Genomic DNA, 14,441 nt, shown 5'->3' with positions numbered 1-14,441 from the left:
CAAGTCCTCTCTCTGTAGTCAGCCCTCCTGCCTCAAACAGTCAGAGTTTGCCCTGGCAGGATGGCCCAGAAAGCCGGCATTTTAAAACAGCACAACTTTTTTCCTGCTACGGCTGAAAACCGAAAAGCATGCCTTCAGCTTTTCACCAACACCGTTTTAAGTATTTCGTGGCAGGACCTCTTAAATGAGCTGCAAAGTTTCACAGCTGAAGCTGAGTCAGGAAGCCTCTCTTAGATGAGAGCGCTTGCTTGCCTCTAGCAAGCAGAACAAAACCAAGAAATTGCTGCTACCAAGAAAACATGCTTTATTCTTTCCCAAGCTTTCTCAGGCTTTCAGTGGATTCAGTCATCCACGTCTGGGCGCCATCTGTAGTATGGTGCTGTGGGCCTCTTCCCACAGCCCGGCTCATGGTTGCCTGGCTAGCTTATGCCCCAAAATAACGACACACAAACTCTATTCTTTTAAACACTGCTTGGCCCATTTCTGTTCATGTATGTAGCACCCCAAGGAGCGCTTACCGGGAAGATTCTAGCCTACGTCCATCCTGGGTCAGAGCTTCATCGCATCTGCCGGGGAGAGGGGAGCATGGTGCATGGCGTCTGCTCCAGAGAGCAGAGCTGTCGAGTCTGAGCTCACTTCCTCTTCCTCCCAGCATTCTATTCTGTTTACTCCACCCACCTAAGGGGTAGCCTATCAAATGGGCCAAGGCAGTTTGTTTATTGACAAATGACCTTCCTCCATCAGGGGTTATTGTGAATTCCTGGGTGTTTCCTTGGTACCAGATTTCTCCCTAACTCTGAAATGGGATCCCCTATGAAAAGATCACTTTTGTTACTCTCCTCCTCAGTACTGCCCCCAGCCTGCCTTCTAAGCGCAGCCTGCCTAACCCCTTTTATATAAATGTATAAGACTTTGAATGCATACATTATTTATATTTGTTTTTGCTTCTTAAGAGGCATTTTTTGTTGTTATGTACATATCAAACAATAAAATTGTTAAAAATCATTGTAGATTTGCATTTTAATCATGAAATATAACTTGCAAGATAAATTAAGCAATTTTAGCAATTAACAGTTATTTTTCTGGTATCTCATATGCAAAGATTTTTTTTTATATAACAAGTATTCATTTATGCCTTTGTATCCTTTCAATTCTTTGTTATGTTAGATTGCTTGGAATGTTGTATTAATATATATTGCATACATGTCTTAAAATTAAAATATTTTCGGGCCGGGCGGTGGTGGCGCTCGCCTTTAATCCCAGCACTTGGGAGGCAGAGGCAGGCGGATCTCTGTGAGTTCGAGACCAGCCTGGTCTACAAGAGCTAGTTCCAGGACAGGCTCCAAAACTACAGAGAAACCCTGTCTCGAAAAAGGTTTCAATCCTAATACATGAACTGGCTTTGTGGGAGCTTAGCCTGTTTGGACGCTCACCTTTCTGGACGTAGATAGAAGGACCTTGGTCTTCCCGCAGGGCAGGGAATTTGGACTGCTCTTCAGTATCGAGAGGGAGGGGGAATGGAGTGGGGGGAGGAGAAGAGGAGTGGGGAATAGGGGGAGGGAAGTGGGGGGAGGGGGCAATATTTGGGAGGAGGGGAGGGAAATGGGAAACGGGGAGCAGGTGGATATTTTAATTAAAAAAAATAAATAAATAAAATAAAATAAAAAAAAATTAAAATATTTTCCTGAGTGCTGATAACTTGATCATAATTTTAGGGATTTCAAAATTATTCATATAGCCAGACCTGGAAATAACCTACATGACCCTCCAATCAAAGAATGGATTAAAAAAAATGTAGAACATTAAAACAATGGTGTACTACTCAACGATAAAAAAAAAAACAACAAAAAAACCAAAAAAAAAAACCAATGATTTCTTGAAATCTGCAGGCAAATTGATGGACCTAGAAAAAAATAGAGTGAGGTAATTCAGACACAGAAAGACAAACGCAGTATGTTCTCACTCATAAGTGGATATTAGACAAAAAGAAAGAATACCATTCTAAAGCCCACAACTCCCAGAGAAGCTAGATAACAAGGAGAGACCTAAAAGAGACATACAAGGATCCCACATGAAAGGAGAAAAAGACAGTCACTGACTCTGGACCGACAACTGGGGAACCTACATAGGACTGAACTAGGTCCTCTGAATGTGAGTTACAGTTGTGAAGTTTTAGCAGTTTGTGAGGCCCTTGGCACTGGGACCAGGATTTATCCCTAGTGTGTGAACTGGCTTTTGGATCCCTATGGAGGGATACCTGGCTCAGCCTAGATACAGGATTGAGGGCCTTCATCCTGCCTAAACTTGATATGTCAGGCTTTCTTGACTATTCATGGGAGGCCTAATCCTCTCTGTGGGATGGGAGAAGGTAGGGGAAGTAGGAGTAGAAGGGAGGAGAAATTGGGACTGGTATGTAAAATAAAAAATAAATGACCATATGCATGCACTTTGCCTCTGATATAAATTTGTACTGGAGCTGGCAGGAAGCCCTGTGGGATTCTTCCATTCTCCACCATGCTGGTTAGCTTTAATTATCAGCTGTCCATAACAGAGAAGACAATTTCAATGAGAAATTGTCTACATAGGCATGGATGTGGGCATTTCTGTAGGAAATGATCTTAATTAATTTAGTTAATATTCCAAGACCCAGCCCAGTATCAAGAGAACCATTCTCTACACAAGAAATCTTGAACAGCCTAAGAATGAAGAAATTCAGATGAGTACAAGCATGTGTGTGTTCTCTTCTCACTCTTCTTAACTTGAATGTGGCATGTTTGCTGACTGGAGCTACTGACACTGTGACTTCTCCACAGAGATGAACTATAAACTTAAATTGTTTACTAAAATAAGCACTTGCTCAACAAAATGTATTTTTATCTTGATAATTTATTATAGAAACAGAAATTAAACTAGAACACCGTCTTACATTTGGTCTCTCAAGCTTGCCTCCTTCGTTCTTTGCTTTTATTGTTACTCTGTGTGTACTTATGGTTTCATGCATGAGTCTTAGTGTGAGATATTACTTTGAGAGGCAAGTAGTCCATCACTGGTAAACATTATTTTTTGAAGTTTCTGTCTACTTTTTATTCTCTTTCTCAATACAGCATAAAATTATTTGGTGCTTTTAGTCTATATGTTGAGCAATAATACTATTTTTCAAAAGTAAATATTTCTCTATCTCATTACAAATAAAAGCAGAAATTTATACAGATGCCTACAAGAGATTTAATTTACAGCATCCCATAAATATTTAACTTTATCATCCACACTTACTGATTCTTCCACTAACTACACTTTAGACACATTTTCTTTCTTTTATTGAAAATATGTTTTTTCTTACAGTATATTCTGATTATGATTTCCCCTTTTTGAAATACTTACCACTTACCAACTCACTGAAATCCACATCATTTCTTTCTCTATCATTAAACTGCACATAGGCATATGATAACAATACATGTTCTTCTTATTACTAAATATTATTACTATTAATTTATTGTTACCCTGATAAATAAAACATACAAGCCAGAATAGGACAGAACACACAAACAGAAGAAAAAAGTACCAAAGGAAACATCAAGAAAAAAACAAGATAGCAGACAAATATGTTTACATATACAGAAATCACAGAAAAACACAAAACAAAATATGTTTATTTGTGGTGTGTGTGTGTGTGTGTGTGTGTGTGGTGTGGTGTGCTTGTGCTACTGTATGAACATGCTTTTTGGAGTGCAAGAGACCATGGAATTTTAAAATTCAGGAAAGAGTGAATTCTAGCCCTTGCAACTAAAAAGTTACAGTCAGCTGTCAATAACTCTGTTGCTGCTGGGAACTGAACTCAAATTTGAAGCATTATAATTAAGCTCATCAATAAAGAATGGGGAGTCAAATATTTGGTGGGGAAGAACCTGAAAAGTCAGAGAACAAAGAGCAGCCACCAGTTGCTTCCTACCTTTTCCATTCCTCAGTCTCAAAAGCATTGAGATCCTGTCTCCAGCCCTCATTACTTCCTCTCTCAGACTCCTGAGTGTTGGGATTAAAGGAGTGAACCTCACAAGGGCAGAGATCAAAGGTATGAATACCCCAGTGCCGAAATTAAATGCTGTTCCACCACCTCTTGGCTTCTGTTGTTAACTCCTGGCTAGCTCTGGCCTCTGATCTCCAGGCAAGCTTTATTTATCAGAACACAAACAAAATCCCATGCAACACAAATCCTCTTCAAAACAAATATATGTTCTTATTTTTTTTATTTTTGTCTAGGTCTCTGGGCTGTTTTGCCCAGGGTTCATGGCCCTCCATGCCATGTCAGGGATAGGTTCCTTCTCTTGTGGCATGAATCTCAAACTGAACCAGTCTTTGGATGGTCACTTCCACAATTTCTGCACCATCTTGATGCCAGCACATCTTGTGCATAGAACAAATTGTAGTTGAAGATTTTGTGCCTTGGTTGGTGTCCCAGTTCGAAGTTCCTCCTGGTTAAAGGAGATTGCCAGTTCAGGCTCCTTATCCTCCACTGCTAGGAGTCTTCGTAGGGTCACACTCATAGATTCCTGGGAGTTTCCATTGCACCAGGTTTCTAGCTTGTCGCCGAGATACCCCTCAATTCCACTTGTCTCTCTTAGTAGCCACTCTTCCTCTATGATCCCCCTCAACTGATCCCTTCTGTTCTTGCACCCCATCCAGTCTATCTGTTATATCTGTTCTAGTCCCCCTTCCGAGAGAGATGCATGAGTTCCTGCCTTAACGCCTCCTTGTTACTTAGCCTTTCCAGGTCTGAGGATTGCAGCATGAGTTAGTCAATGAAATGATCCCTAATGATAATTTGATATGTTCATAGACAAGAGCCCAGCATAACCGTCATCAGAGAAGCTTCCAACAACTGATGGAAAGAAATGCAGAGATTCACAACCAAACATTAGATAGAATCCCAGGAATCCTGCAGAAGAGGAGGAAGAAAGTGTCGGAGCAAGATGGATCAAGGGTAGTACAACAGAACCCAGAGTTCAACTAACCTGGGGTCATAGGGGCTCAAACAAACTGGACCACACTTAAGAAGCCTATAAGAGACTGACCTAGGCACTCTGAATATATTTATTGTTGTGTAATTTTGTCTTCTTGTGGGAATCCTACATTGTGTGTGTATGAAATTGGGGGTGTGGGGTTGGAGTTATCCCTGACTCTATATTCTGCTTTTGGGATCTCTTTCCTCCTACTGAGTAGGAGGTTCTCTAGTATTAATAGAGTGAAGATACCTGTTTGTTTTTTTTTTTTTTTTGTCACTTAACATGCCTTGTTTGGTCAATATCCCTGAAAGGCTTGCCTGTTCTGAATGGAAAAAGAAGAGGAGTTAAGAGCGGAGGAACTGAGAAGGGAGGAAGGAGGGAAATTGCAGTCAAGATATAATATGTGAGCCGGGCGATGGTGGCGCATGCCTTTAATCCCAGCACTCGGGAGGCAGAGGCAGGTGGATCTCTGTGAGTTCGAGACCAGCCTGGTCTACAGAGCTAGTTCCAGGACAGGCTCCAAAGCCACAAAGAAACCCTGTCTCGTAAAACCAAAAAAAAAAAAAAAAAAGATATAATATGTAAAAGAAGAGAAAAAAGAAAGAAACATGTGCTCTTAATCACTGAGCATTTCTCCAGTCCTTTTAAACACACCTCCAATGCAGAATGTCTACATGTGATCCTCTATGTGCCAGACATGTTCTTCTTTTAGAGAGGCAAATAATTTCTTTTCCTTGATCACCCTTATTCACATGATCAAATATATACATGTCTGCATGTGCTTACCCAAATATGTGTTTGTTGAGAGAAAATATTTGTTAGTTAGATAAAATAATTATAAAACATAAATAGTACTTCATTTTGATTTCTGTGATGTCAAATTTACTGATGGAGTCACTGATTTAGAAAAACATAATACTATGCTAGTAACACTTTATGTTCGCTTTAAAGACTCATTTTTTGAGCATCCAGAACAATAGACACTTTGCTAAAAATCAATTAAAAGTGATATTTGTAGAGTTTTAGTGAATCAATATCATGTTCTAAACTTGAGAACTTTAGTTACATAATACCCAAGTTTTAAAGTTACTTTCCTGTCAATTAAGAAAACACAAATCATTTTTCACAAGAAATATTTTTAAATTTTTCCTTATATTATGGAATTACAATTTTAAATCTTTCCAGTCGGACCATGAGCATAAATCATGCAAGCATTAATTTATCAAGTTTATTGTTTCACTTCACTGTTTTCAACACAAAGTTGCTACACTAGTGTTTCTGTAACTTGGAAGTCAAATTGAAAGAGAATTTGGAAAATGGTAAGAAACACCTTGAGCTAACTATAATGAGGTTTGCCTGAAAACTCTGAGTGTAGCTTAAAATTGGCTTCTTATTAAATCATATTCAAAGAAAAAGATAACAGTATTTTATTGAAAAATCTAAATTATTAACATTTTTAAAAAATTTACAGGAGAGGCAGTTGTTTGGGAAAAAGAAAAACTCTTGTGTTTAGTATTATTAATGTTCATATTCTCTTTCTTGAATAGTTTCCACTGAGTTTCAGAGTTTTGCAGTGTAACTGTTCATAAAAATGTACTTTATAAAAATATTAAAGAAATAAAGTTTCTTAGTATAGAATGAAATTATTTGCAAAATATATCAGAAACTAATGCAAGCTGAAAGGTATTGTGTAATAGGTGAGTCCTGTTACTAATTAGAAATTGGAGCCGGGTGGTGCTGGAGCACACCTTTAATTCCCAACACTTGGGAGAAAGAGGCAGGCAGATATCTGTGATTTAGAAGCCAGCCTGGTCTACAAGAACTAGTTCCAGTACAGATTCAAAAGCTACAGAGAAACACTGTCTCAAAAAACCAAAAAAGAAAGAACAGAACAGACAAAAGAAAAGAAGGAAGGAATGAAGGAAAAGAAACTAGCTCAAGTTCTTTGCCTGCTTTATGTAGTATATGGTGGTTAACACCAACTATTAATTGGACTAAATCTACCATTGCCCATTACCTGGGAGACGAACCTCTAAGAATATTGCAGAGGGGTTGTGTAAATCAGTTTAATCTTTATCTGGACTAGGTGGGTTGAGTTGCGACGATCTTCCCTTTATGAGAGTGGTGCTATTCCATGAGCTTCTCTGAAAAATGTAAAGAGAAAGTGAGATGAGCATTTTCATTCTTTTCTGTTCGCTGCCTGCAGATACACTGTGACTAACGACCTGATGCTCCTAGCATTGCAAGATCGCTGATTTGAAGATTGTACCTTCAGACTGTGAGCAGAGATAAACCTGTCCTTCCTTCCTTTGCTCAGGTATTTTGTCTCAACAGTGAGGAAAAGTAACTGATTTATAACTATTTGGCATTTGGCATTATCTACATCAGTATTTACACTATGGATTTTACATAAGTTTAAAAAAGACTCTGTGTGTGTGTGTGTAACTGCAGCCATGCCATAGTTGATGTGTGGAGGTCAGAGAATGAGGATGACTTTGTTGAGTCAATTATTTGCTTCTGCCTTTACATGGATTCCAAATTTTAAACTCCAGTCTTCAGTGTTTTGTGCCAAGCGCCTTTACCCACTGAGCTGTTTTTCAGGGTCTACATTCATGCTATATTTGCAAAAGTTGCATAGTTTCAGCAGGTATTATTAGAGTTATTAATAAATGGTCAATAAGGAATCAAACCATGATGATTCAGAGCACGCTAATCTTTATTGTGAATCGAGAACTTTCATATTTGACAGAGCAAATAACAATAGCTTTCCCAAGGCTTTTAGTGGGCTACAAGTAAGCCTGTTCCTTATTTGGGCTCAGTGTGGTGAATTATCTCATACAATGAACGCAGTCTGAGCTTTGGCTTCCTAGATGATTAAATGAATCTCCACTGTCATTAGCTACATAACTGTTTGCCATGATTTAAGCTATATATTGTTTGTTTTCATACTAATAAGGTTGTGCTTCCAAAGGAACTTAAAGTCAAAGGGATCCTTAGTGCTCCTGGTCTCCGGCTTGGTACCGAACTTGTTATGGAATACTCTTCCTCCAGTTATCTGGCTATCTCGAGTTTTACCTCTGTCAGTTCATATCTGTAACAGTCCATGTCTGTTTAGAAAGCCTTGTTTCCTTGGTGCTCTTCATTCCCAAATTTTATCGTATTTCTGCCTCCTTTTCTGCCAGGTTTCCTGAGCCCTGAGGAAAGGAGTTTGATGCAGATATCTCATTTAGGGCTGAGGGTTTCAAAGTCTCTCACTCCCTGATGTAGGTGTATACAGCAGGTATCAATTACTGTTCAGCAAGCCGACCCATCAGACACATGGGGAGCACCACCTGGCAAAGTTGTGTGGTCACTGGCTGAGCAAAGCAGTTGTTACTGTCTCTAATTTCTTTCATGAGTCACTTCATTTCTCCCCTAAGATCTTCATTTCTTCTGTAATAATTAATAGTTTTGGGTGTATTCTCCCTGCTTGTGTATTTATCTCATGTATACATTCCATCTCTTGGGCACACATATAACTGTGGATGATTTACATTATGATTCTGCTTAAGTTATATGATATTGATGAACAGAAATAATACTAAAATATTTTTTCGTAACTCAGACTGACATATGAGAATTCTCAGTAACAAAGACAACCTTTTATACAATTAGCCAAGACCTCAGCAGATTCAAAGCAGTTTGGTTGCTCCTAGAGACACATACACAAGATCATTTCCCCAGGAGTTGTTTGCTGATTCAAAGTCAGAGTTCAAAGCAACTTTAGTCTGTACATACTCCTTCCTGCTCAAAGTCCAGCTAACTAATTGTTATTGTTAAGTCTTGATTTTCAATATCTTTTTCTGTCTGGGAACTCTTAACAACTTAGAGCTACATGAATGGGTCATTGTGACATTCCTAGCCTGAGAGAAACTATGTGACTTAATTTATGTTTAGATTTTTAGATCGGACCCTGTAAAACAACCTCTAATTGTCCAGAGTTTGGCTGTGACAAGGTGGAAGCAGCAGAGAGGAGCAGCAATATTGCGAGAAGGCTGCTGTGGGAGAGACAATGTGGAGATGGAGAAGAGTGAAGGAAGTATGAGGGTATGAATGAGTGAGAGTGACTGAGTAAAGAATGAAGGACAGATATAGAATAAGTATGAGTTTGTGAATGGGTGTGAGAAAGAGAGCAGGGTGTAGGAACTGCTGCTACACAGAGGAGCTGTAGCTAGGAATTGTGTAATGTGCTGCATGGGGAGAGAATATGTAAATGATATGGTAGCGGTGACTGTGTGGAGTTTTGTGACTCTGTGGATGCAAGGAGAAAGACACTGTACAGAAAAGAGATCTGGAGGGGAAATGTATGTAAAAGAAAGTTGTGTAGTCATGTGAAAAGAGACGAAACTGCATACTGAAATATGTCACTGGGCAGAGGAATAATAAATGCTTATATGTAAAGAGAATTGTCTAAAAAGAGAGATTATTTAAGTTAAAGTAAAGGAGAAGCTTACTATCAGGAAAGTGAGTGCTTGTTCCTTTTTTTTCTTAGGTTACCAGCAGAAAGGTGTATACTCCTCAGATAGAAAAATCTAGGCCCTGCTGCTTTTGTGATTTTTCTCACACAACCTGGTGCTAACTTCTGGGGGTTGGACCCTCAAATAGTCGGCAATAGCCTGCACTTTGTCTGACCACCTATCTCTGTGTTTGTTCCCATCTTCAGCTGAAGGAAGAATCTCAGATGATGGTTGAGCAAGGCACTGATCTGTGAGGATATCAGAGCGTCTTCAGGAGTCATTTTATTGCTATGTTCATTTAGCACATCAATGGTATTTGGATGTCCCCTAGGTCTTTGGGCTATCTAGTCTCAGGTTCTTCGAAAGGCAAACACAAACCCAAATACAAATTGTTTGATCTATAATGATGATTTGACTGTAAAATGGCTTAGTGCAATAGTGGTGCAGAGCTTGCTGGATTAGCAAACAATACTAATAGATTTAAGACGGACTCCATGAAATAAAATAACTTTTTTTTAAATTGATTTTTTATTGAGCTGTACATTTTTCTCTGCTCCCCTTCCTGCATCCCCCTTTGCCTTCAACTATCTCCCAAGGTCCCCATGTTCCCAATTTACTCAAGAGATCTTGTCTTTTTCTACTACCCATGTAGATTAGATCTATGTATGCTTCTCTTAGGATGAAATAGCTTTTCAAAATGACTTAGTTAGTGTTCTATTTTATTTTTGTAAGTCTGTGTATCTGTGTGTGTATGTCTATTAATCTGGGCACATGAACATGTGTGTGGATTCTCATGGAAGTAAGAAGAGTGTCAAATTCTTCCAGCATTGAAGTTACAAAGTGTTTAGCTGCTACTCCTCAAGGTTAGTTCTGGGAATCTAATTCCAGTCCTCTAAAATCACCAAGGATTTTTAAGAGCTGAACAATCTCTTTAGCTGTAAACATAAACAGTTAACTACTGAATATAAGTGATATCAAATATCTCTTAATCAGAAAATAGTAGGTGACTTGAGTTAATTTATATTATCTATCCTGTCCTTTCCTCAAATAAGACCTGGGTGGTAACTATCCATTCTCATTCTCTCCGAATACTGTTTTTCTTCCTGTGCCCCACTTCTACCATGGCAATTTGTTTTTGACTTGAATCCTCTGAATTTCTGGGTCTTTTATCAATGATCCACACATCATTCAATATCTTCCTGATCCTTAATAGGTCTTATGAATTTATAGATATATCTTCAGTGACTTGATAACTCTTCTTAAAAAAGAAATCAAGAGTTCTCAGACAAGCATATCTATAGTAAATGGAGAGGTTTATTTGAGGACATCTCTGTAGAGATGATGGCTCATGTCCCTATGCTTTCTAAGAAACTCTTTTACGTGTTAGGAAGACGTGAATGGCTTCTGGAAACATACTAATTCCTTCAGTCCCATCTGGTAAACAGAACTCAAGATTCTTCTGCTATATATCCCAAATTTTAATTAAAGGTTTTATTTTTCATTTGAGGTATTGACTTCATTGTGGGTGAGAAATCCATTTCCAGAACTTCTCAATGGGGATTTTTATTAGCACCTGTGGATGTTTCTTGTCCTCTGCCTTTGTCTGAAAAATCTAAATTAGTTTATGATAAGAAAAACTTGACATTTGGTTAAACCTTTTGAAGGTCAAAACCCCAATCTTCTATTTTCTTTGTGTTACCATATAGTAAACATTATTCAAGATGTTTCCTAGATACTTTACTATAAAAATCATAATATAAGCTGTGCTCGTTTAGTATACCTTCAGAATGCCTATTTCAAAGCTAGTGAACGTTACTAGGATTAATAAAATTAGACTTTGCTCTTTATAAAAAGAAATTTTTAGGCCCTTTGAAGGGACAGAATTTATACTAAGGATACATAAAGCTGGAAGAAATAGAACCATAAGGCTGAAATAGAAAAAGGAGGTTTAGTCCCAACTGTTCTGTTTTCTTTCTCTACTTGTTGAGATGATGAATTATTCTGTGTGGCTCTAGAGACATCTTGAAAAGTCAGTGCTCTAGGACTCCTAAATATTTTTGCATTCCTACTAGTCTTCTGCTCTCTCTTCCTTTAATTTCTGTTATATTATCACATCTGACTATCAAGTGCTTTTAGTCAACTAAAACACAATGTTACAGAGAAACAAATAGGCCTACCTCATGCTGTGAGAAAAATCAGTTTAAATGACAAACTCCAAATGTATATAACTATTGCATGTGTGCCCTTTAGGTGTATATTTTCCCCTTATTTTTTTTAATTGTGGACATCTCAACATGCAATGTATTTAAAAAGACTGTTTCCTAAACTTGTTGCACGATTAATAAATCTTAGAGACAGAAATTGGGATTCAACATGAAAGTCAGAAAAAACAAAACAATCAGCCACAGACTTTTACCTTTACCTCATTCTGAAAGGGTGATCCTGCCTCCAGAAATCTTAGAATGAGACTGTGTATAAGAGCTGTCTGCTCCCATCATACATTCCTCTCTAGTGCTAAGATTAAGAGCATGTACAACTACCACCCAGATTCTATGGCAAATAGTGTGGCTACTGGGATTAAAGGTGTGTGTCACCACTGCCTGGTCTGGAATGATCAGTGCGTATGTTTTATTCTCTGAATTTCAGGCAAGCTTTATTTATTAAAATATAAATGAAATATCACTACATAAACTGGAAGGATCAGTTTCCCATCATGAGATAATCTTCATTCATTTTCTTTCTTTCTTTTTTTTTTTTTTTTTTTTTTTTGAGACAGGGTATCTCTGTCCATTTGGAGACTGTCCTGGAACTAGCTCTTGTAGACCAGGTTGGCCTCAAACTCACAAAGATCCACCTGCTTGGGATTAAAGGTGTGCGCCACTCCTGCCCAGCAAGACATTCTTATTAAAGACCCAATCCTCCAACACCCAGTTGGTTCCATAATTACGTTTATCAATGAGATGATGAGAATATTCATAATATGAAGTTCCTGAAATCCGAATTTCACTGAGGCTTTTCATTGCACCCAATAGATATTAGATTATTATTACACTTTACCAAGAATAATTATTCTGAATTACTCTGTTTACATTGCTGAGTTATATCTTTAACAGAACCCTTTCAAATAGACAGGGTATGTGCTAATATTCAAATATGGAAGATAATGAAATTAGGTCTAGAGAGTTTAAGTGACATTTTTAAATGCACCGAATACCTCAGAGATAAAACACAGGGCATCTGAATCCAGCATCCTTTTGTTCAACTAAAGCTTCTGCCAATTAAATCTTATAAAGTCAGCTAATGTGGGAGCTTTCAAGGTCAAATAAGGAGGCTGTGATTAAGTGTAATTTCAAATGGTCAATTTAAGAGAAAATGTTTTGTTACATTGTTGAAAACAAGACCAGTTAATTAATTGTGACTGAGAAGAATGAGAATTAGGATAGAAAACTGACTTCATTAATAATTTCAAATCAAATATTAGAAGTATTTTCATGAACAAAAGCTTTTGAGAGCACCAGACAAAAAGCAATACATCTGTTCAGTGATTTTTTTCTCAAGATCAAAGCAGAAGCAAAATTTCTATGCATTAATTTTATTTCACTAATATTTCTTTAATTCTTCTCCAAGACAGAGTACTGCCCTCTGTAGTATAAAGACTGAAAAAGAAAACAAATCCCTTTGTGACAGACATTGCTAACAGTAGACTAAACCAATTATCTTATGCTTTCCCTCAGCTACATGGCTAGAGTTTATTTGCTTTTCCCTTGCTGAGATAAATCTACATTCTCTATAGTTGCAGTGGATTATATTGATTATTAGTTTGGCAGGATCTAACCTGAAAATAAATCTTTGGGTAGGTCTGTGAGGGAATTTACATATCAGTCTAATTAAGGTAGTAAGAACCTTCCTAAATGTGGATATCTTGCCACAGACTCTGATTCTAAACCATCTAAAATGTGAAAGAAAGCAAGTATAGCAAAAGTTCTACAATGCCTCTCTTTCTGCTTCTTGGTTGAAGATTGAACATGGCCAACTGAGTAACACCTCTTCCATCATGCTTTCTCCACTATAAGGGACTACACTCTTGAACTGTGAGTGAAAATATACACTGACCCCATTGATTTGCTCTGTTCTGGTATTTTATCACTTTGGAGTAATGATAAAGTAACCAATACAAATATATAAACAGTGAAAATCAAGTAGACAGTCAAACTAATGTTGGAGGGTTGGAGGTTTTTTTTTTTTTTTTTTTTTTTTTGCCTGTAATTGAAGGGGTTCCCAGGACATGAGACCTTCAGGGGTTAATTCAGGAACTACCATGACAAATTGATTTTCATTAGGTGTTCTAAGTGAAAATGTCAGTGTCTCTTCAGTTGTAGCCTTGAAGATACCCTCTCTGCATAAAATCATGCAGAATCTTTGTTTTATTCCTAAATAATGGGAATAGAAATGAATACCATCAATTTAACACCCAAAGATCTTCAGGGTCAAAATCTTGCAGTCTAGATCCTTGCATAATCAAGTGGAGTTCTGCATAATATATGAAGAACTAAGTTGTGAAGTTTCCTGTCCATATATGTCATAGAAGGGTGGGAGTAAAGGGAGAAAGGGTAGATGGGGGGCTAGATAAAAGGTGTAGGGAGGAAACAGAGTGAGAGAAAGGAGGTGTGGTGTAGGAGGTCCTTCTTTATATGTGTTGCTCTCATTGGTTTAATAAGAAAACTTCCTTGGCCTTTTGATAGGGCAGAACTTAGATAGGTGGGGAAAAGAGAACTAAATGCAGGTGCCATGGATCTCCTGTCTGAGACTGATGCTGGTTAGGATCTTTCCCGGTGAGCCACGATCTCATGGTGACATACAGATTATTAGAAATGGGTTGAATCAAGATGTGAGAGTTAGCCAATAAGAGACTAGACATAATGGGCTAGGCAGTGATTTAATT

The sequence above is a fragment of the Chionomys nivalis genome, chromosome 3 (genome assembly GCF_950005125.1).
Source record: "Chionomys nivalis chromosome 3, mChiNiv1.1, whole genome shotgun sequence".
Taxonomy (NCBI): Eukaryota; Metazoa; Chordata; class Mammalia; order Rodentia; family Cricetidae; genus Chionomys; species Chionomys nivalis.
Note: the sequence above shows the minus strand (reverse complement) of the source record.